Here is a 25,233-nt window from a genome sequence, read left to right as displayed (position 1 = left end):
TTATTGATATAGATGTCAAGCTAGGATCATGAACATTAGGATAGTTCAAAAAGTGTCTTTTGTAGAATCTCATGAAGTAGAAGAAATAACAAAAATAATATGCCCAAAAGGGGCAATGACTCAATTTTAGAAGCATGAATCATAACATTCTCATGAAGTTGATCTTGAATGAGTAGATCAAAAGATTGAATACAAGAAGCCCATTGGATATGATGGTTGAAAATGTGAGGCTACATTAGGAGATGTTTAAAACTCTGCTAGTCAATCATGAATTTAGATCTCATATAGCCAAACTCTACTAATCAATTTAAATGATGTCTCCATATACATAATGCATGAACTATATAGCCAAAATTTCCCTATCATCATAAGTATTGTACCTAAGCTCAACAAGTTTAAGTATACCGCTTGAAGATGTAATTGAATGTGAGTCTTATATTTAAACATCACCAAGGCCAAAACGACTTGCATCAATAAACAAGTAAAAATAATAATCAAGTAATATCAGGTACTTACAAAATAGGTGTGTGGGTTAGTACATGCTTTAATCAATCAAATAATCTTTACTAACTTTCACTCCAATGAAAAATAAGTCCTTACTTAAGGAACATTGTCAAATGTAAATCAAGCAAGGAGAAATTGAAAAAAAAACTTTGATAAGAGCTTGTTAACCTTGGAAAGTTCTAATTTAATGAAAAATTTTAGGTTTTTTCTTAGTTGAAATTACATCAACCATTTTATGATCAACTTTAATACCTTATCTTGAAACTATATAATCTAGATATTCAATTTCAAATTGAAAGAAGTTACTCCCTTTTAGATTAACAGATAGTTGGTTTCTTTCAAAAGGTTAAACATTAAAGCTAAATGTTATGTATGATCCTCTTTATTTTTATTGAAAACAAAAATATCATAAAAGAAGACATTGTCACAATTTTTATCATTCCACAAAAAGTGACCATAGGACTATAGCCTTAGCTAAAATCAATTGGTCTTACTAAAGACTCGTAACGGCTATGGATGCTATCTTATAAACTTTGAGAGTAGCCATTTGGACTAGGTGATATCAACATTTGAGTTCTATTTTGCTAAAGACACTAGACCCTTGAAGTTTTCTAAAGACTATCAACTTGAGAGATATGGTAGTGGTCTTCAAGGTGATCTTACCAAGGCTCTATAGTCAATAGGCATATGATAGGATTGGTTTGTTTTCTAAACTAAGAAGATGGGAGCTCCAAGGGATGAGCTACTTGGTCTAATGAGCCTAATGTTTATTAACACTTTAAGTTGAGCTTGAATTTCTCTCTACTCGAAGGGATTATGTCTATAGGGAGCTTTATAAGTTAGCTAGCTACTTGGAATCAAACTTACATAATGATCTTCAAGTCCAACTAGTAGTAGCAAGCCATGTAGAATTTTTTTGAAAATTGTTGTTGTGCAAAAGTGATATGAGATTATTTGGCTTGCATTTCATTGATTAAGATCAATCAAGATTCAAAACCCTTTCTTTCCATATGCTTAGCTTGTGTTGACTAACAAAAGGATAAGATTCTTTATCTTTAGTACCTTCCAAAGGGATATATTGAATATTATGTGTGATTATTGTAGTGTGCATGTCAATGAATTTTTGGGCTAAATTGATGCCACCAATGCATTCCTAAAGTAAAATCATGTATGCTACCCCATAGTCTTTCTATGATGCAAGCATTGGTCAAAGTTGAACAAAACAATCTATTTAAGCAAAAAATGATAGAAAGATGTGTTTGGATTGAGATTTGTTGTGTCTACTAGTGTAATGTGCCCGCTACTCAAATCACGGGACACGTCTTAGCAGTTCATTGAGAGATATATCTAGAAGACGCTGCCCGAAACTCCCAAGGAATGACACGGGGTTTGCCAACTAGGGTCTCTCGAGTCTGCCCCACAACGGAACTTATCCGACCGCTCCCACTAGGATCGACCTGAAGTCCGGGTTCCTAGGCAACATTATCTAAGGTCATAGACCGACTTTTTCCTAACATTTCCTTTAAGGAAAGCTCTCGGCTAACCAAGACCACCCTTCCGTAGGATAGACCCATTGGTCACATCCACCATGCTTCCCTCGGGGGTTGTTTTAGTTATCTAATTTCCTACCACGTTATGTTTGACACATAAAAGCAGCTTCCTTAGTTAACCCATTACTGGCACCCAAGCGTCCTCCTACACCAAGTAATTTCCACCGAGAGACCTCTCGCGGCGTGTTCGGTCCACATTATTGGCGTGGATTCACAACCCCCTTGGATAGGGTTTGGCGGTTCGTGGGGGGTAGCTAATGCCATCCTTCCTTAATTATCCCTTTAGGAAGTCAACCACAGCTGAAGCAACCAGCTTTAAAAAAATTACTAGGGAAAACATCCTTTTTGTTTCCATGGCAATCAGTCATCTCAGACCCGGCCATGCAATCATCAATCACATCCCACTTGGGTTAACATTCAAAGCCATATTAACAAACAGTTGAATGCACAACCTCTTGCTTCAAGGCACCACAATCCCATTGCATGCACAATTAGAATTTAACTTGGATGTATCAAAACACTTGCTCAAGGATTTTACAACCTTTTCAACAACCAAGCATAACTTGGGTCAACAATCCATTTAGGGTTAGGTCACCATCTTCAATTAAGCTAGGAGAGTATCCATTTGTGATAGTCCACAGCATGATCGATAAAACAATTTGCAGGCAATTATACTTATTCCTAATGCACCGGATCTCATGAAGATCTAGGTTTCTATCCATCAGTGTAATTGCATCCTATGAGCAAAAACTATCATTTCATGTGTTTCTTTTAGTCATGATTGTGAAGCATGAATTCTAAAGGACTATTCATGCACTGAACTGGTTTAAAAGCTATTATTTTATGTGAAATAATGCGAAAACCTTATCATTTTATGTGTGTAAAAGCTATCATTTCATGCATATAAACTTATGCGAGCTCCATACTCTATCATTTCGCGCATGCAACCTAGTGCTTAGAGTAAACAAAAATCCTACGACTCGTCCTTGTTCCATGCATGTAGCTAACCCTTTTATCTCTTCCACGAGAAATAATACATAATTAACTATAACGCCTAAAGAACCTGGGTTTGATTCGTGCTCATAGAGGCGTTTATTGTGTTGGTCGCTCCGCTCGCCTCTCCCACATTACCGGTACCAGCGGCAGCTTTGGCACCTACGCTTCCCACGATTTTCTGCTTGGGAGCCATTACTACTCGGGGTTTGGATAGTCTGGGCCTTAGCGGCCTTTAGGATGACCGGTTCAAGAGGGAAAGGTCATGGCCAAGGGATCCTTTGCCGATGAGGGGGTGGCTTGAGTGTGGCTCCTCGAACCGTCTTCACTCTCCAACTCTCTTCCCCTCTCTTTCTCCTTCTCTCTCTCTCCCTCTCTTCTTCCTCTTCTCTTCTCCTTTCTCTCTCTCCTTCCTCTTCTTCTTCTTTTTCTACTTCTCGCTTCTCTCCTTCTACCTCTTCTGCTTCTTCTTCACTTCTTCTCCTTCTCTGTCTCTCCTCTTTCTCTCCTTCCCTTCCTCTCTTCTCTCTCTCCTTCTCTTCTTCTCTCCCTCTCTTCTTCCTTTCCTTCTTCTTTCCTCCTCTTCTCCTTCCTTCTCTCTCCTCCTCTTCTTCTCTCCCTCTCCTCTCCTTCCTCTTTTCCTCCTCTTCCCCTTCCTTCTCTCTCTCTCTTTCTCTCTCTCCCTCTTCTTCTCCTTCTTCCTCTCCTTCTCCTTCTCCTTCTCTCTCTCCCTCTTCTTCTCCTTCTTCCTCTCCTCTCTCTCCCTCTTCTTCTCCTCTCTCTCCCTCTTCCTTCTTCTCCTTCTCCTTCTCCTCCTCCTCTTCTTCTTCTTCTCCCTTCTCTCTCTGTTCCTCCTTCTCTCTATTCCTCTTCTTCTTCTTCTTCTTCTTCTTCTTCTTCTTCTTCTTCTTCTTCTTCTTCTTCTTCTCTTCTTCTTCTCCCTTCTTTCTCTCCTTCTCTTCTTCTCTCCCTCTCCTCTTCCTCTTCTTCTTCTTCTCCTTCTTTCTTCTCTCTCTTCCTCCTTCTCTCTCTCTCTCCTCTTCCTCTTCTTCTTATTCTCCTCCCTTCTCTCTCTCTCCTCTTCCTCCTCCTCTTCTTCTTCTCCTCCACACTCTCTCCCTCTCCTCTTCCTTTCTCCCGCTCCTTCTCTTCACCTCCTTCTCTCTCACTTCTTCTCCTACTCAGGGAGGGGGGGGGGGGGGGATTTCAGCCTCGTTGGCCAACAAGGAGGGGGGAGGAGTACTCTGTCGAAAGCCTCCCAGGGGGGGCGCACTGACGCAACGGGGAGGGGACGCTCTGTGCCTAGGCGGAGGGGGGGAAGGTGGCAATCTGCAGATTGACGGGGGAGGGGGGGGGGCGCTGCCTGTCGTCAAGGGAGGAGGAGGAGGCGCTTCTCCAGGCCCACGAGGGGCGCTGCTGCAGCTACTGCCGAAGGAGAGGGGGCGAAGCTTCAACGGAATAGGGGGCCGCTCAGTGTCTGGCGCCAGGGAGGAGGGGGACTATCTGTACCATGGAGGGGGGAAGGCTTTATAAGGGGGGCGCAGCTGTCCGCCGCCACCTGGGGGCTGCATGGCCCCCCATCTCCCACACTTCACCTCTCTCTCTCTCTCTCTCTCTCTCTCTCTCTCTCTCTCTCTCTCTCTCTCTCTCTCTCTCTCTCTCTCTCTCCCCACCATGCACACGGCAGGGGGAGAGAGAGGGAAATTGAAGCATATACTTGAAATCATTATCATAATCATCCGCCCCTAAGAAATTTACCTAAGTAGTAGGCTTTCTCCAATTGTTATTAGAGGTACATCAATTAGTAACATGACCTAGTTTATTGCATCCATAACAAATAATAATGGAAGCTCGAGTAGAAAGTTTTGGCAATGTTGTTGGCTCATTCTTACGATAATTTAACATAACTAGATTGAAAGATTTTATAATATTGCTATCATTGCACCTTTGAAGAATTACTATTTTTTTACCAAGTCCTTAGATTGAATCTTCCATCATAATTAAATTTGGAATTTGAAATGGTTGCAAGAATTAGATGCACCAAAATACCTTGAAGGAAAATTACCCTATGATTGTTGCTATTTGAACTTCGACCCTTCTTATTCTTCCATTCAATACCATTGATACAAAAATACCCTTGTTCGAAGTAGTGGACTTGAACATGTTTACTTTTGATCATAGAGTAGGATTGAGACTAAACTTGAATTTATGATGAAAAGTGTCCTTAGGTACTTCCTTCCAAGATGATTAAAATCAAATTGCTCTTATAGTGGATGTAACTCTCGATGCTCAACCTCAATGAAAGGATGTTAAATCAATATACATATGTTTGCATTCTATACTTTTGATGGTACTAAGAATGGTTGTCATATTCTCTCTCGCATTAGCCAACTTAGTGATTATTTCCATGATGAGAACTATTCCAAGCAAGAATATATTGGATGTGCTTCGCATTATTTGATGGACAAAGTTGCTTTACAGTGGAACGCTACTCATGAGAGTGTTGATCAATCGCTTGATATAGGGATGCCCTTTAATACAAGATTTTTAAATGTTTCATACCATCACTATTCAAGCTTCAAGTTAAACAATAGTAGGATGTTAGCTTCAAGCTCAACAATAGTGGGATGTTCTTGGAGACTCAAGTGATAGGAATGCATAAGTGCCAACTCTTAAAGTTTCTCATGCCATGCAAAGTAACTCACTATGTTGGACTAAGGTTGTTCATGAGAGTGTCCTCATTGGGGGGGGGGATGTTATTTTGTTGTAGTGGAAGAAAGGTAGACAAACTGATTTCAGCCTTAGTCGTGTTTTAGACTTTTCTTGTAGAGATAGAGCATGCTCTTCACATTACTAGTACAAATGTAGTATAGAGGAGGTGATATCCACATAGTTGTTGAGGAGTGGACTTATAATCCTTATTCGATATCTGGTCATGTAAAGTTAAATGCCCTAAGACGGAAATCTTGTTATGTTGGCTAACATTGTCTATTGAGGTTTATGTTGGAATATGTTTTCTTTTTCTCACCATAGTTTGTTTATAATAATGTGGTTTTTGGAAACATTTATTGTAGGGTGTACACATGAAGGTGCAACCATACTTGGCATTGTGCAAACGTACTTGACATTGTGCAAAGGGAGCTCTCTATGCTAGCCATATATGGTAGGGTGTACACATGAAGGTGAAACCATACTTGGCGTTGTGCAAACGTACTTGACATTGTGCAAAGGGAGCTCTCTATGCCAGCCATATATGATAGGCATAGGGCAAGATCAAGAGGTTAGCACATTGTAAATTTATGTCCTTGTAAGTTGAAAAGACAATAATGAAGTGACTTATACCATGGGTAGAAAAGGACATACTCCCATCAAGCTATGGATTGCAACCTCGATGAGAACCCATGGTGGATTTCTCAAGTTCCCATGACCTCTTGGTTTGCCTTTGGTTTCAAATTGGAAACCAATATGGGCAATAGGTGAGGGCATGACTTGGATGGGTTCAAACTTCAGAGCCAGATTACTAACACAAAAGGGGGGAAAAAATATGTTTTGCTTAACTTTTTTTCATACATTTGTATACCTTTTAATGTGTGGGAAATAGAGAAGATGCTAGTTGAGCCATGAAAAATGGCTGGAGGTGCTTTCATTCGTGTGAAAAAGTTTTCATGCGATATCTCGACCGGTGCTCGAAGTAGTTGGGATCCACCAATTGTGGTGGAAAGAGGCTCAAGGAACACCAAAGAAACAAGCACCCAACATTGCACATGGGTAGGACTGAGGAGAGACCCTAGCAGCAGTGTAAAGCTCTCCCTGGCTCGGAGCACGGAGAGAAACGCATGGAAAGGGTCGGTTAGAAACAGCCAGGGGGCCTTTCTTTACTGAACCAATGGGGCAAAGGCATGCATGCCAAATGGGTTGGTTGCTCGTGGAAGCGTCACCATCAAGGAGACGTGTCCCAGCTGTATACGAGTGGCTGACGTGGCACTTTGAGCCGCCAAACAAAGCGGGAAAAAACCGCGAAGGGGGTCCCTCAAAAAGGGGAAAAAGCATTTTTTTAATATAGTAAAAAATTTGCCTCAAGAGGCATGGGCGAACATACGGCTGCGGTCAGTCAAAGGACAGCCTGTGTGAGTGAGCAGAAAGATCGCACCGTGGAGCTTCGTGGCAACCCGGTCTGCCTCCACGTGGCCGTGCTACGTGGCGCCCCATACGGGCGGGGCCCGGGGGCATTTCATCATCCGATCTTGCGTGGCATTCGGGGATGGGCGGGGCCCACACCCCAGTGATGGAATCGTCCAGCTGGGACGCAATATAAACTATGATAGGCCGGAAGATGTAGATCGCATAGATGCGTATCGCATTACGAGGCATCACCCGATTTTTTCCAAATTATATTAAATAATATTGTGGGCTAGAAAGGCTAGCTGCCTACGCGTGCGGTCTCTCCTGGCGATGGAGATCTGAGAGAGAGAAAGAGAGAGAGGCGGCCCGCAGACCCGTCTCGGCGTCCCGGTTTTTAAAATCATTTGAATTATTTTTTAAACATGTTCCGAGAAAAGAAAAAATGATTTGAGCTGCTTTTACGGTGGCCCTTTTAAACAAAATTAATCCGATGTTTCTGATATTCCTACACAGGATCGAGCCACATCATCAGTTTCGATGCGTCTGACGTTGGGAACAGGAGTACTTTTCCTGGGAACTGACCCGAGTGGGGCCCCTTGACGACCCCTCTCACGTGTGTAAAAGAGAACGCTCCGCTGGCACAGCATATGCCAAGTCATCACATGCGTGGAGCTCTGTCCATCCACAGCTGAGATGCCTTGCCCCTCAAGTCAGCTCGACTTCCCATCTAGAGAAATTTCAAATTTGCCAGGCCATCCTACGTCTAGTAAGTAGATGAATGATCCAAAGCATACAATTTACTTCTTGGCCTGATGACATGATGCAATTGGAGCAACTAGCAAGGAACTTCTATGTCTACAAATTAGATGAATGATCCAAAGCATACAATTTACTTCTTGGCTTGCTAGCAACCATCCAAAGCAGACGCAAAGGAATTGGAGCAACTAGCAAGGAACTTCATAGAGCTATGCCATGCCTTGTACGTGCAAGGTTTGTGGGGTTTCACTCAAAAACCCTTGCCATGGTGTCGCGCATGGGGTAAGGTGGTATGGTTCTTTGGACTGTGTCAGAGAGACACACTTCATTGGTGTTGGGGGTAAAGGCGTCTCCGCCTAGCCGCTCGTGTATTACTACACTGACAGTCACCACCACTGCACATTGTAGGTGGCGGGCGCCCGTCACCGTCACTTTATTCTTTATTCTTTTAGTGACAGTTTGAATAAAAGGAAGGCCCGGTCACACATTGTGACCGTTGGAGTTCCCATTTCTTCTCTCTCTCTTTCTTGCGCTTGCTCTCCCGCCATAGCTCTCAAGTCCAAGCTTCGATCCTTCTCTCCCTTTCAACTGGTATCAGAGCTTGGCTTCCCGACTCTTGATCTTGGTTCGTGGCATTCTCAGCTTCCCATCGACTCCCCACTCGCATTGGGTCTCCTTCCCGGCAGCCATATTTGACTCCTTCGAGCTCCCGTCACTCCCCGGCTTCCCAGCACCTTCCCGGCATTGTTGGGCACCTTCAGGCATTACATCGGAGGTATTGCTTCATTCTCCACAGGGTTTTACTTCAGTTTTCAGTTTGCATGTCTGACAGCAGGAAAAGGGTAGCCATTGTTTGAGTCTCTCATTGGAGTTGAAGCTCTCTCTACCACTTAGGCTTGATTCAAGCCCTCCATTGGCCCCTTTGGGCCCCTTGAAGCCCACCCTACTTGCCCCTTGAGCCCAAGAGGGCCTGCAAATCTGTCCACGCTGGCTGAACAGTTTGCGCCAGCAGTCCAGGCCATTCCCACAGCACGTTTTCAGCCCTTGGCTTTGTTGTAGGCTCTTGGGTAGCCTTCTATCTATTGGGCATTATCCTTTGACTCCTTGTGTGGACCCCCTTCACTTGGCATTGAGCTTTAAGCTCCCTACATTCAGATCTTCGTTGGGCTTCACACTGTTTATAGGTATACCTGTTGTAATACAAAGCAGCCCTCCTGCATTTCATGCCTAGGTGAGTGGTGATAGCTTGATGATGCCCGTATGCCATTGATGCCTACATATTATTGGTGGATGCTATGTTGATGGTTTGCCATCAGTTTGGCACTCATTTGGGTCTACAAATACTTAGTTTTGAGTAGTGAATCACTGCTGTAATACAATGGGCTGAAGCTATTACACATGCCTTGGGTTATGCCTATTGGTTCCGGCCTATGTCTTGGATATATGCCATGAAGTATTGATCTTCGAGGTACGACTTCGAGCTTGGATTTCATTCCGGATGCTTTTGGAAGAGCTTTGACATTACGCACTCATTGACATGGTTCGTGCTTGACAATGGTATATGCTTTGACAGTGATGCTCCTTGGGTTTATGCATACCCATTGCCTACGACTTGATGCTCATGTCACAGTTGATTACCCTATGCATACGTTGAGCTTGAGTGCTCATTGAAGCTCTACCTTGGATGCATTTTGGATTATCTGGAGTTGGCTTGTCAGAGTTTGGATTGGAATGTACTTGATGTCTTACATGCTTATGGATGCTACATACGGATGCTCTACCGCCTACATGTTCGGGATATACTATTGATGTATAGTCTTGGACTTATGTAGTTGGCACTGTGTCTTGCCTTGGTTTGAGCTCTTGAGCTCGTACATACGGCTTTTGTGCTAGTGGGAGCATTCTTGAATGCTTATCAGATATTGAGCAGGCGGTGCCTTTATGTATTGAGCAGTTACATGCTATTGAGCAGTTACAGACACTTGAGACTTTGGGATTTCTTACCATTTGGGATGATACATTATATGTCTTGGTTCATTGTATGCTTATGAGCTAAGTCTCATATTTGGATCCGTATCTTTGTGAGCTGACACCTACTTGTGTTAAGTTTTTTGGTAGTGGCAGAAACACTTTGCCTCGTTGACTGGGGGTGTGCCTACTCACTGGCAGATGTTTGTATGACATACTTGGGTGTTGGATTCATGCTTATTGACCATCATATGCTTATGTTATGCCCGCATGATGCCGGCTTTGGTCTTGGCAGTATTTAATTGCAGTGGGATCCGATTTTGGCACTGTTAGCTCTCTTTTACTGAAATTTGTAATTTATTAGAGCGAGCATATATGTATGGATTGACATGGATTTTTCATGCTGAAACATTCTGAAATGATGTACTTTCACTAGTACTTGGTGGGCAGCAGCCTTGGTTCCACTTTTCTCGCCATTTTCTCTCGATTTTTGTGATTTTTTGGTCATTTTCTGCAGTAAACAGCAAGCAGTTTTGAACTGTCTACAGTCTTCCAGCCTGCATTATGGCGAGTTCATCCACTGATCATGCTATTTTCAACATCACTAAGCTTGATGGTACGAATTACTCTTATTGGAAGAGCCATATTTGGCAGGTGTTGGTGCAGAAATCATAGATTAAACCTTTGAGGTTGAGTGGGCATCTGCCTGTAACTATGCCAGATGAGGAATGACTTGAGCTTGATGAGTTATGCAAGTCCACTATTGTATTGTCTCTCACAGAACAGGTTCATTACAATGTCTTTGAGGAAGAACATAGTACATGGCAGTTGTGGGATAAAATCAAGAATCTCTATGACAAGAAAAGTCCAGCGAGTCAGATGTATTGGTTGAAGCAGCTTATGGATCTGCGCATGAAGGAGAATGTGACCATGTGTGCTCACTTGAGCTAGTTCCATGCTATACTCAAGAACTTAACTTCGCAGGACATCACTTTTGCAGAGGATATCACTCCTCTTTTCTTGCTTGGTACTCTTAATGAGTCATGGGATGTATTCCGCACTGCATTATGTGCCTCTACTGCTACCTTGAAATTATCTGATGTTGAGAGTGCTCTTCTGTAGGAAGAGGTTAACCGTAAGAATTTGGATGCCTCTCGTATGGCGCATGTTATGACAATTAGAGGTAGGAATGATGGATATGGAAAGCATGGCAGTGGCAGTGGCAGTGGTCGTGGACGGGATTCTCAGAAATCTCGGTCCAGGTATCGTGGGAAGTCACGTAGTAAATCCCGTGGCAGGAATGCAGACGTTACTTGTCACCATTGTGGGAAAAAGGGCCATTTTAGGCCACAATGCCATGAATTGCGCAATGAAAGGCGCAAAGATAAGGGGAAAGAGAAAGTGCAGGATAAGTCTTCTGATCGCAGGATAGTGCCTGCAAAGTCCAATGTTAAAATTGAAGAAATCAATGTTATGCAGCCTGAGGATGTTGATGATGATGATTATATCCTTGCAGCTTCTTCTAGTACTTCGCAGATGATAGAGATACCTGCCAGAAGGAAATTGCACTGTTTCATTCATACCGTACTGTGGACTCAGGTGCATCTTTTCATGTGACACCTTGTGGAGAGTGGTTTCATTCATACCGTACTGTTTCGGGTTCTGTGCGCTTGGGTGATGACAGCTCTCTTGATATTGTGGGCATTGGTGATGTTAGGCTGCAATTTCCTTCTGGCAGCAGTTTTATTATGCAGGATGTATGTCATGTACCTGCTTTGACACGTAGTCTCCTGTCAACTGGACAGCTTGATGATGCAGGTTATCATGTATCTTTTGGAGACTCTGCATGGAAGATCACTCGTGGCAGACTTGTGATTGCGAGAGGTGCCAAGGCTGGCAGCCTCTATCCCCTGATTGTATTCGCTTCTTTCCTTGATCATGTTTTGTCTGTGACTTCTATCCCACGTGTATCTCTTTGGCATGCCCGTTTGGGCCATATGTCTTTGAAGGGAATGAAAATACTTTTTGGTTTGCAGTACTTATCGCCCCTTGATTATGCATGTTTTGATTCATGTGAGCATTGTCTTTATGGTACGCAGACTAGATCTACGCATAAGAAGTCTAGGCCACGCATGAGTGAGCCCTTGGCATTGGTACATTCGGATGTCTATGGGCCCATGCCTTGTCAGTCTATGGGTGGTGCAAAGTATTTTGTTACGTTCATAGATGATTTTTCACGAAAAGTTTGGGCTTATCCCATTAAGCTGAAATCTGATGTCTTGGCTGTGTTTCAGAGATGGCTTGCATTGGTTGAGAACCAATCTGGGTATAGGCTAAAATGCCTAAGGACAGATAATGGGGGTGAGTATGTCTCACGTGCTTTTGAGCAGTTATGTGTTGAGAGGGATATTAAGCATCAGTTGACTGCCCCCTATACCCCCCTAGAATGGTTTGGCTGAGCGAATGAATAGAACTATCCAAGAGCATGTACATAGTATGCTTAGCCACGCAGGCCTACCATAGAGCTTTTGGGATGAGGCAGTTAGTACAGCTGTGCATGTCATAAATAGATCACCTTCTAGTGGTTTGGATTTCCAGGTTGCAAAGGAGGTATGGACTGAAAAATCTCCCTCTTATGCGCATCTCCATGTCTTTGGATGTGAGGCATTTTGCCATGTGCCCAGGGACAAGAGAAGTAAGCTGGACCCTAAGAGTACCAAATGCATTTTCCTTGGTTATGGGAATGCAGGTGAGATGAGTTACTGTCTCTGGGATCCGCAAGCGTAGAAAGTCATCCGCAGTCATGATATAGTCTTCCATGAAGACAAGATGCATAGGCATCCTGAGAGAGTTGTTGAGATCTGCAGGGTCATATTTCAGGAGGAGCTGAGAGCTCCTGCACAGCTAGTTGGACAGCCCACAGCTGCATCAGATACTCATGGCCAAGGTGTTGGACAGGTAGCTGGGCAGGCAGCAGAGCCTGCTGTGAGATGGTCTACTAGAGACAGACGTCCACTTGATAGATTTCAACCCTCGATGCATTATGTCTTGGTTATAGATGCAGAAGAGCCTTTCACTTATGATGAGGCTATGAGCAGGGGTGACAGTCACTCTTGGGAGAGGGCTGTGCAGTCTGAGATAGACTCCTTGCGTAAGAATGAGACTTGGGATTTGGTTTCCTTGCCTAAGGGCAAGAAGGCATTGCCATGAAAGTGAGTTTACAAGCTGAAAAGTACCCCTGGACACCCCAAGCCGGCATACAAGGCTAGATTGGTAGCAAAGGGTTTTAAGCAGGAGCATGGTGTGGACTTTGATGAGATCTTTTCTCCTATGGTTAAGATGACCACCTTGTACTTAGTCTTGGCTTTGGTTGCTCAGCTTGACTTGGATTTATACCAGATGGATGTCAAGACGGCTTTCTTACATGGGGAGTTGCATGATGAGATTTATATGGAGTAATCTTAGGGCTTTGCAGAACCTGGCAGGGAGCACCTAGTGTACAAATTGAAGAAAAGTCTTTATGGATTGAAGTAGGCACTTAGGGAGTGGTATCATAATTTTGATGCCTTTATGCAGTCACAGGGCTACAACAGGAGTGCTATGGATCCGTGTCTTGATGGAAGAAAGCCTGTGATGGTTCTTTATTGATTTTGGTCCTCTATGTGAATGATATGCTGATAGCAGGGAAAACTCATGATGAGCTAGATGCTCTTAAGGCTCAGCTTAAGAAAAGCTTTGAGATGAAAGATCTGGGACATGCCGCTCACATACTTGGTATGCGCATTAGATGCGACAGGCATCAGGAACTCCTCTATTTGTCACAGAGGGAGTACATTCATAAAGTCCTTGAGCGCTTCTGCATGTAGGACGTAAAGCCTATTGGCTATCCATTGCCTTCTTATGTGAAGGTATCACAGGCTGATTGTCCGTAGACAGATGAGTAGAGGGCCGAGATGGCCAAGATTCCCTATGCATCCGTAGTGGGCAGTCTTATATATGCCATGATAGCCACTCATCCAGATATTTCCTTTGCAGTTGGTGTTGTGGCACGCTATATGGCTATACCTGGCAAGAAGCATTGGGATGTTGTGAAGGGTATCATGAGGTACCTACAGGGCACTGCAGATATGTGCATATGCTATGGCAGCCAGGATACAGGAGTCGTGGGGTACACTGACTCTGATTATGCAAGACATGCAGATAGTAGGAAGTCCACTTCCGGCTATGTATTCACCTATGCTAGAGGTGCTGTTTCTTGGATGTCTAGGGTGCAGAAATGCACAGCCCTTTCTACTACAGAGGCCGAGTATGTTGCAGCCACTGAGGCTTGCAACGAGGCCATTTGGTTGGGTCGTTTGGTTGTTGACCTTGGTATTGATGCTATCCCTACACTGCATTCGGATTCTATGAGTGCTATTCAGTTAGCCAAGAATCCGGTCTTCCATGCGAAGATAAAACACATTGAGGTGAGGTATCACTACATACGTGGGGACGTTGAGGACAAGTCTGTTGACCTTGTCAAGATCTCGACTGACCATAATCCTGCAGATCTACTCACGAAAAGCCTCTCTACAGAGCGCTTTGCCTTCCTTAGGAGGTTGATGTGAGATGACGTCTTTCCTCATCCTGTTGTACATGTGTACATGTTGTACTGTCTTTTTTATTTTTCTTTTCACTCCTCACTAGGGCAGATTCTCCTTTAAGTGGGAGGTTACTAGGGGTAAAGGCGTCTCCGCCTAGCCGCCCGTGTATTACTACACTAACAGTCACCGCCACTACACACTGCAGGTGGCGGGCGCCCGTCACCGTCACTTTATTCTTTATTCTTTTAGTGATAGTTTGAATAAAAGGAAGGCCCGGTCACACATTGTGACCATTGGAGTTCCCATTTCTTGTCCCTCTCTTTCTTGCTCTTGCTCTCCCGCCATAGCTCTCGAGTCCAAGCTTCGATCCTTCTCTCCCTTTCAATTGGGCCACATTTTGAAACCCTAATAGCTATTCGTATTTCTGTCCCTTTCAACCAATAGGCACTCTTAATCCCACTAATTTGTTTTGGCAACTCACTTTGGGTGGGTGCTTGTGGGGGCAACAACAAGTTTTGGTAACCCTGGTCTCCTCAGCAACATTTGGTGTGACAATGGCGTAGTAGGGGGAGTGGTACTCAATAACCCCCACTACACCATGGTGCGACACAGCTCATATGGAGTGGATATGACTTTTCTTCATGGAAACTTGCATGATGAGATTTACACGGAGTAGCCTAAGGGCTTTGCAGAACCTAACAGGGACCACCTAGGGTGTAGATTAAGAAAGAGCCTTTATAACCTTAAGCAGGTACCTAGAGAATGGTACCACAAGTTTAATGCTTTTATGCATTCACATGGATATTCTCGTAGTGATGTTTTTATATAGAAGAAGACCCGTGATGGCAGCCTCATGATTTTGATCCTCCATGTGGATGATATTTTGATTGTTGGGAGTGCTCATGATGAGCTAGATGCCTTGAAATGTTAGCTCAAGAAGAGCTTTGAGATGAAGGACATGGGACAAGCCTCACATATTCTTGGGATGTGCATTACACACAATTTCTCTAAGGGGTTCCTTTACTTGTCATAGAAGGAGTACATCTAGAAAGTCCTTGAGCAGTTTCATGTATAGAATGTTAAGCCTATTGGCTATCCTTTACCTTCTCGTGTGAAGGTTAGTTAGGTCAATTCTTTGCAGATTGATGAGTAGAAGAGTGAGATTGATAGACAAAACTGAAGGATTTGATCAAGAATAAGGTACTACTATAGGCAAGATGAACTCCATTACATTGTTACTCTCTTTGGCTACTCTTCATAAATGGAAATTATAGCAAACATATGTAAAGAATTCCTTTCTCAATGGGCAATTTGAGGAAGAGGTCTACATGCAACACAATCACAAGGCTATGTTGTAGCAGATAAAGAGCATTTGGTATCCATTTGGTATGCAAATAAAAAAGAGAGCTTCTATGGATTGAAGCAAGATCTAAGAGCTTTGCATGGAAGAATTTATGACCATCTCAAATATCAAGGTTTTCAAAAGAGTAATGTTGTGGCCATACTCTCTATTACTATATTAAAGGGAGTGATATTGTGCTTGTTTTACTATGTGTGGATATTCTGATATTGACAAGAAGCAATGACGCTTTTGGTGGAGGATGTCAAGTTCAGACTCTCTAGGCATTGAAATTTGCAGGATGAAGTTAGGTGATACATTCATTTCTCAATTCGAGTGTCTGTAGTCCATGGTTGGAAGATTTGGTATGGTTAGATCCAAAGCTATTCTTGCACCCATGGTATCAAACCTCAAGATAACTAAGAAGTGTTTCTTGTGATGCTATAGTATATAGATAACTCATTGGAATTTGATTGTGACAATGCTTAATATTTATTATGTAGTCAAATCAGTTGCTCAGTTTATGCAAACTCCAAAAATGTCCCATTGGGTGGCCAAAAGAGTATTGAGATACTTGAAAGGTAGTCAACATTAAGGCATCTTACATTTAGGAAATAATATAGATTTAGTGAATCTAATTATGCGGTTGTTATATTAGAGTTGGTTGAGATCCTTAGTTTTATTTTTGGGCTTATGGATTAGCCCATCATTTGTACTTGATAGCCATAGCTACCCTTCCCTATTGAATAAATATTACTCTTGTTTCCTCTACTTTGTCATTGTATTATTCGTTATGATTTTGTCTCATTTCCTCTTCCCCAACAAATCATCTCAAATTGAAGTTTTTAATTATTCCATTTTAGGAAATACTTGATGAAGCTCTCAACTTTAAAGCATTTAAAGTAGGTATTAGGTAGACTTTTCATATACAACATCTTGATGTTTCAATAACTTGCCCTTAGTATCCATGGTGATCAAGATTGAAGTTAGAAGTTTCTTACTAACATCCAGTTCCATCAGGATCTAGGGGTGTCGTGGATTGATTTCAACATAGAGTGTCTACCACCCTAACACTCTTCCCAAATGTCTAGCAATAGTTTTTAAGAATGGTTATTGATTTGTAGGAAGATTGGGAAAATCAATCCACATTGGGTCTTGCGAGGTTTTTGGCCAATGATGAGGGTCAAAGAAATCTAACCATTGCAACTGAATGAGGGAATAATTTCTTTGGATATGTCATTCACTACCATAACTCTAGCTTATAGTAAGAAAAGAGAATAATTGTTGTGAGTAGTTACAATCCTACATCCTATGGCTTCTAAGTCGTATTTAGTCCATTTTTTGACATATTCAACTAGGGGCTTAGATCCATATCATAAGCCTATGAGAGATCTAGCTTTATAGGCTCCAATCAATAAATTATAAGTGCAAAAAGGTACTATAGTATGAGGAATCCATGCTGTCTCTTTTGGTGGAGTTTGAACCTCCTAATGTGGTGCTCCACATTATATGTTCCAAAAGCTTCTATAGTATGATGAATCCATTTTATCTCTTTTGGTGGAGTTTGAACCTCCTAATGTGGTGCTCCACATCATTGCCCACAATGTCCAAGCTAGTCCATGCTAATTATGTAGCTAACTATTACTACATCCTTTAAAGTTAGGGGAGATTTGGATTGACTTGTATGCATGAGATTATGATAGGATGTGACATCTACAAGGTCTCTCGATGGTGGGTAGACTATCGCTTTTGGTATTACCATATGCCACGTCAATAGGGTGGGTAAAGTTGTTGGGTCTAGGTGCAAGAATGTGACATTGATAGAGCTCTTATTCTTTAAGATCTCAACCCCTTCATGGTCTAAGTTGCAATCACTACACTTCCTATCTACGACAAGAGAAAGGGAAAAAGAAGTTGAAAGTAAAACCTTGTTGTTGTAGTAGAGAACAAAGGAATTGTAGCAATAGCAAATTTCATTCTTTAGCTCATTGCCATCAAGCTCTTAAACCACATAAGCTTCGATCACTTGTTGCATGTCTCTTCCTCCTCACATTTTGTCTTCCCCCATTTTTCAATATCTCCTACATTTTCCCTCTTTTCTAAGGTTCCTCGCCCATGGTAAGTGGCAAACATGCTATTAAACACTTAATGAAAGAGAGAGAGACCAAATGGGAACTCCAACAATCACAATGTGTGACTAGGCCTTCCTTTATTCAAACTCTCACTGAAAGAATAAAGAATAAAGTGACGATGACAGGTGCCTGCCACCTGTAGTGTGCAATGGTGGGTACTATCAGTGTACTAATACACGCGTAGCTAGGTAGAGGCGCCTTTACCCCCAACAACCTCCCACTTAAAGGTGAATCTACCCCAGTGAGGAGTGAAAAGAAAAAGAAAAGACAATACAATAATGTACACATGCACAACATGATGAGGAAAAATGTCATCTCATCCAATGCCCATCAATCTCCTAAGGAAGGCAAAGCGCTCAGTAGTGAGGATTTTTGTAAGCAGATCTGTAGGATTTTTGTCAGTGGAGATCTTGACAAGGTCAACATACTTGTCCTCCATGACCCCAAGTATGAAATGATATCTTACCTCAATGTGTTCATGGAAGACTGGATTCTTGGCTAGCTAAATAGCACTCATAGAATCCAAATTGATGGGACCTCAAATGGGCCGGCACTGGCTATGGCACTAGCCAAACCTCATCCTCATAATAGACAAACACACCCTCACGGCCTCGCGGGCCAGGAGCGTCTATCTGTTGCTAAAGGACAAACTGTCCTAAAGCCTAATCTATGCGTTTATAGTTTTGTAGTCCAACATTTCCCTTTCTATAAACTCCTTAGAGGGAGAACCCATACACTTTGGCAATAAATGCCACGATAATCACATACATGAGAGGCAACCTCTCGGTGGAAACACCGCGGTCCCACTGCAGCTCTCCTACATCGCATAGCCCCTTGATGCGCTGCTCAACATATAGAACAAACGAACAAACTCCACTATTTCATTTCGAAAGTACTCCAGGAGATACCATGTGTCCTTACCAAATAATCCCCCAAGAAACGAACATCTATCCTACGGCTTAGGATGCCTTTTCACACTCAAGCGTGGGTCATGGTCATTGAAAACATGTGCTATGCATCCAGTCCTTTTATTTCGATACCATGATCGTCATGCACATGCAAAAGTGGATGATCCTAAAGTGCTCAAACATAATTTTAAATCAGAAACATGTGGTGCACAACTAGGCTTTCCAATGCATTTACTAACTTGTTGCGGTGATGTAAGGATAGCACCGAGACAACACTTGTGCTACTATCCTCTTAATTAAAATACCACGAACTCTATGTCATGATATGCATAAGAAAATCAGCAATAATCAGCACGCAAATCACACCATTCAAACATCTCAACCCCCTACGTTTAGGTATTGCTTTCGTTGCACATGTGTAGAGGTTCATTTTGTCATGTTTTGATGTATAAAAAGTGGTAAATCACAAATTGTGACAAGGAGATAGGGCAACCTGAGGCCAAACCTCATGCTTTGCCACTACCATACATCCACAAACAATCATTATATTTTTTCTTATTTTTCCAAGTCGTATTTCTATTTTTTCCCTTATTTTTTTATTTTCTTGATTTATTTGGCAATAAAATATGCTATTTTTTTATTTTTCTTGTTCCAATCACTTCAACATACTAACATTCAATTTATCTTCCATTTTTTCCCCATGGGAACACCTTTTACCCACCCGAAACGGAAAACTACCATTTTACCACTTAAAAACCGCATTTCGGGTTTACGAAAATTAAATAGAGTATGTAAATCATTGCAAAAATATAATTTTCTGATAAACAACAATTACTCATGATGCAACCAACACACAAACAATTTTTCATCCAATAAGAACATAATTATCATCATAAACTATAAAAAATTCTTCATTTTCCTTCATAAAAATGGTCATACCGTGTTTTTACGTAACCCGAGACGCCTTGAATGACTGCATAACCAGCAGACGGAGCCTCCATTGCTCTCAATCCAATGCTATACATCAATCTTCAGCATCTCCATCAATCTCCATCACCACTTCCTTCATTCTCCTTCCCGGTTCCTTCTTCAAGATGGTACACATGAACAACACATAGAGGGGAGAGAGAGCGAGGAGAGAGAAAGACTAGATTCTGATCTTTTCATCCAGACAGCCATATCCCGCGCGAAGACCGGTGATAGAGTCAGTCAAGAGGGAGAAGTTGCCGTGTATTCTCTGTTAGATAGGTTGTCTTCAGCCTCCATGCATGGTCCATGAGGGGGAGGGCGCATTTTTCGCCGCCTTGTTCACGCCATCTCCATGTTTTTTTGCATAAAAATTGAGGGGGGGGGGGGGGGGGGGGGGTTAAAATTCCCAAAGGGCACCCCCCCTTTGGTCCAAGTTTTGAGCCACCTTTTCAAATCTTGGCTAATTTTTGGCCTCTTCCTCGTCCGGACTCCATTTCAGCCTCTATAAAATCCTGCGCATCCATCTGGACATCCCGCACTGACTGGCAGCTCCTGATATCCTGCACAACAGTCGGAAAAATTATCAAAAATCCACAAGTGTCGCTCGGGCGACTTTTAAAAGCCGTCTTTCACTTGGTGCTTAAAATCGTCCTAGCTACAGCGGCCGCCTTCGATGTTAAATATTTTTCCCCTAAATTTTGGATTTTTTGGCAAATTTTAGGCACATTTCCCGGGCTCAAAACTCCGCTCTCATTGGTGACCACAGGATAGGGCGAGTCAGCCTGTCGAATCCCACAACAGATCTGCACAAAACAACCAAATGAAGTATCAAGCTGATACAAAATAGATACATATTAAAACACCGCACAATGCACACCCTACCCCCTGACAAAACCAAGGCATGACATCCACAAGGAGTAGGCCTAGCATAATCTGATAGAAGGTCCGAAGCTAGTCGCTAACGACTGCTCCAACATGGCCAAACTAACAAGAACTATCAAAGAAGTCGCCCTAAGTGGTGGTCTGAACTACCTACCTAACTAAGGACAACATAACCAGGAGCTCCTACTAGACAAGGACTCCTATAGCATGATCAAGAAGTATTTTCTTTTAGCACATTTTTTCTTTTAGGTTTTTATTTCCCCATACTCGGGCATGTAAAAAGGAGGGAGCTGAGCATAGTGACCCAAGGAGAACAGGGCATCGGCCTCAGGTCCTGTCTCGGTACCCAAGGACCTACCAAGCCCTCGCAAGGTGACACTTAATCCTTTTCTGATGCTCACTTTTATTTTCGCTCCAACCTTCCTTACTTTTTTCTTTTCTAGCGAGATGTCACCCCTAGGAAGACAAGGCATCGGCCCTAGGACTCGTCCCCAGGAACCTACCAAGCCCTCGCAAGGCGATGATCAACTGCTTATAAATTTTCCTTTCTTTGCTTTGCTATTTTTATGGGGGTTAGAACCCCTTTTTACACACCTTTGTATATATTTATTTTCTTTGAGATATTCAGGATTTTTTCCTCTCTATCATCATCATTTTTCCTTCTGGCAGGCTTCTCTAATTGCCTCACAACTAACAAGAACTCCTAGAATGGCTGCCTAGCAGGCTAGCAGAACAGGGTCACTAGGACTGCTTTCTAAAACAGGTCTTTCGATGCCTGGCAATGTCTTTACAGGAGGTAACGACTACTCAGACCTCCCTCAGACATACCTAACCTAAACCTGGGACTTCATGCCTTAGACGCCGGTCCCCAACAAGAAAAGAAAATCCCCGACAAGTACACAGACACATATAGTGTAAAAACACAGTACTCGTAAAGGAGAGATATCACCTGGATAGGGCCACGAGAAGCCTCCGCGCGACATAAGCTCCTGCCAAGCTCTTCTTTGAACTTGTCTAGAATAGGACTAAAACAAGAAACCATTAACCGCACCTGTACTAAACAGACGACTGACCCTCTTGGCCTAATGAGATAAAGCATTTCTCTACAAAAACTAATCGGCCCTCTTGGCCTAATGAAATAAATAATTTCTTGAAAAACAGATCGGCCCTCTTGGCCTAATGAAATAAAACATTTAAAACCTCGCAAAACTGGCCCTCTCGACCTAATGAAATAAAACGTTTAAAACCTCACAAAATTGGCCCTCTTGCCCTAATACAGCATAGCACCTACACATCCCTCCCTGGAATAGTACAGATATACAATAATATGCTCCTTCCAAGGAGGAAAAAGAGGGCTCACAGCCCTAAGCTAAATGCATAAGGTTATGACGCATCCCTCCTGCATATATAGCAAGAGGCGTACGCTAACATGTTGTCTAATCAGCCTATGAATCCAGGATAACAACGGTAGATGGGTCTCGGCTACTCTTTGCATCACCCATATCAACTATTGCCTACCATATATTACATGCTCTGATAACATTCCCCACAAGCGACCGGGTCATGTCTCATTATTGATAGCAATATCCAAACTAGGACCATAGTTGAAGAAAAGGTCTTCTTCATAAGCAAGGTTTGCCAGTGAATCCGCAAACTGATTCTAGTAACATGGAATCAGCTGAAGAGACACACTCTCAAACTCCTCAAGTAGGGTCATCGCAGTTCGATGATACATACAAAGGATGGGATTCCGTACTGTATATGTCCCATCTAGCTGATTCAAAATCAACTGGGAATCCCCTTTTACTAACAACTGCCGAATACCACCTTGTTTGGCAATATGCAGTCCCATAATTAAGGCTTTATACTCCGCTATATTGTTAGTGAATTCTACCCCGAGATAAGCAGCTAACTTCATCGTAACTCTACGTCGGGGATCTCGGATTATTACTCCAACACTCCCTTTTTTATTAGGGCCCCTGGACGCTCCGTCAAAATATAATGTGTACGTCCACAATGGGTTTACACAGCCTGCCATCACGAATTCCTCTATTCGTAATTATGATAGTCAAAATTTAACATGTTTAGAGGATGAACTAACGGCTCCATCCCACCTTCTTCATTAAACTCAACAGGGATACTTGTCAACATTCGTAAGCAGTGATGGCAGAAGACTTTGATCTTCCACACAAAAGTTCCGTCTTCTCGCTCAATCACTTTGTATCCTTTGCTCCACCAGATAAGTTTCCCCTGATGGTATCTTAGCTCTAGATATGGGTGCTCCAAATAAGGAATTAACCGCTCCATCAACCAGCTTTAAGCTCTTTTGCATGTCTCAAATCAGCCCCAACATGGACCTGCAACACATTTCTCCGTATTAGCATACTTAGAAATAATAAGGTTTAATCTTATTAAGATTAACCTTATTTTTAAATTCTACTCCCTGCAAATCAGCTAGTAGAGCCGTAGACCTATTTTTCCCTATCCTAACAATCTTGTAGGGGCCATCCCATCTAGGTTCCAGCTTTCCTGGAAACAACTCCCTATGCGCATCGTAGTACAAAACTAATTGCCCTTTTTTAAAGGTATACTTCTTTGCTTTAAGGTCGTGCAACTGCTTCATCCGACGTTTAGCTACCTCCTGGTGTAATAAGCTCTGCAATTTCAGTTCATCCATGTGGGCTATGGTCGTGAACCATTCAAAAAGTGCATCCTCATCTCCGAAAGAGTGGTTAATTGCAAACCGTATGGTTGGCAACTCGATTTCAAGGGGTAACACACACTCTTCCCCATAAACTAATTTAAATGGAGTATGGCCGGTAGCTCGCTTGAACGTTGTATTATATGCCCATACTGCCACATATAACTTCCTGTCCCAGTCTCGTTTCTTCTCCGAGACTATTTTAGACAAGATACCCACAAGCTGCTTATTAGTACTTTCGACTTGCCCGTTGGCTTGCAGATTATGGGGGGTTGTTTTGTTGTGCTTGATTTACCAAACTTCAGTCAAACTTTTGATCACTTTATTCGAAAAGTGAGTTCCACGGTCCGACACTAGTTCCTTCGGTGGACCGAAACGGCAAATAATCTGCTCTAAGAGGAAACTTGCCGTCTCTTTTGCATTGTCCTGCCTCATCACCCGTGCTGCTGACAATTTTATAAAATAATCAATTGCGACTATAATGTACCTCTTTTGAGTAGTAGACGATGGGGTGATAGGACCCACAAAGTCAATGCCCCACTTCTCAAATGGACGGATAGCCATGATAGGCGTAAGTGGGCGTTTCCTATTCTCTCTGTTGTCATGTCTTTGACAGGTATCACATCTCTTAACGTACTCAAAGGAATCTTGAAAGATGGATGGCCACCAATATCCAGCTCTTAAAGCTTTCTGTGCGTGCCCTCCACACGCAGAATCATGGCACTCTTCCAAGATGAAAGGAACCTCGTCAGGGATCACACATCGGCGATAGATATCATCAACACCCTGCCGATATAGTGTTCCTACGATCAAGGAAAACTTCAAAGCCTGTTGTCTGATTTTCCTCTTTTCAGATTTTGATAAACCAACTCCAGTCTCTCCCGTTGATAGATAATGTGTGATAGCAGCATACCAAGATGGGATAGAAGCTGTATCAATTTTAAACATTTCTTCCATATCACTTCCTTAAGCCAAAGTCTCTTTCGGCTCCCCGAAATCCACAAGGCATTCCAAAATATCCTGTAACCTTGGTGGCTTACTCTTCATCTCATAATCGAACTCCTGCAAAGTGATTAACCACTTTGCTAAACGATCAAGCAGTTGTAGCTTGTTCATAAGCAATCTAAGCCCTTCCGCCTTCGTATAGAAAACTACATTCTCATAGAGGATGTAGTGCCTAAATTTTTTAGTCGCAAAGACCATCACAAGGCACAACTTCTCCATGTAGGTGTAGTTAATTTCTGATATGCCCAATTTCCGACTAGCAAAAGCTATCGGATGATACCACTTTTCCTCCCAGATTTGGGCTAAACAGTAGTAGCTGATACTATGCATGGTGGCTGCTGAAAATATGTAAAATACCTCGCCTCTTTTAGGTGCTTTTAAAACTGGTGCCTTTACTAGCTCCTGTTTCACATCCTCGAAAGCTACCTTACAAGAGTCGCTCCATACAAAATTCGCCCTTTCTGCCAATGCATTTATAAACCTTACCCTATCAATGACAGAAAGCTATGTACCTCTTTCGGAGTGCGTGGTGGACTCATAGCATCTATAACCTTAATCTTTTCAGGGTCAGTTGCGATCCCGACTAAACTGACCACATGGCCTAGCAATAGCCCATAAGGCACTCCAAAGACACACTTTCGTGGGTTAAGAGCGATACAAAATTGTCTGTAGCGCTCAAAGCACTTTCTTAAGATAATCAGCATCCTTTCCCTTATAGTGGCTGCCCCCAGGTCATCGATAAATACTTTCAACTCATATGGGGAGATATCACCAAACGTCTTGTCTGTTGTTCGTTGCCATGATCCAAGTGCATTGCACAA

Source organism: Lygodium microphyllum, chromosome 22 (genome assembly GCF_053477565.2).
Source record: "Lygodium microphyllum isolate KBCC chromosome 22, Lygodium_microphyllum_v1.1.10, whole genome shotgun sequence".
Lineage (NCBI taxonomy): Eukaryota > Viridiplantae > Streptophyta > Polypodiopsida > Schizaeales > Lygodiaceae > Lygodium > Lygodium microphyllum.
The sequence above is the reverse complement of the archived record's forward strand: the minus strand, read 5'-3'. Positions refer to the sequence as shown.